The sequence below is a fragment of the Ambystoma mexicanum genome, chromosome 1p, assembly GCF_040938575.1.
Source record: "Ambystoma mexicanum isolate Mex_15411 chromosome 1p, UKY_AmexF1_1, whole genome shotgun sequence".
In the NCBI taxonomy this organism is placed as follows: Eukaryota; Metazoa; Chordata; class Amphibia; order Caudata; family Ambystomatidae; genus Ambystoma; species Ambystoma mexicanum.
Window position 1 is genome coordinate 648,309,205 of NC_090921.1, and position 259 is coordinate 648,309,463.

Below are 259 nucleotides of genomic sequence, written 5' to 3' on the forward strand. Positions count from 1 at the left end.
CTGATGTCTGATGGGCATCATTATATGTTTGGTGGTATCCTGCTGGTAAATCCAGGGGGGAGGGAGGGATACCAACAAATGGAATTACCATTACCGGCACTTTATCTGGCAGAATTACCACCAGATTCTCAGTAACAGTAAGGGCAGTTACTATCAGACTCCATGAGTGGAGTTGCCGGTATTACCGGTGCCGGTAATACTGTCAATTGTTCCTGGTGGGGTGTCGGAATTACCTCCAGCTCCGAACTGAAGGTAATTC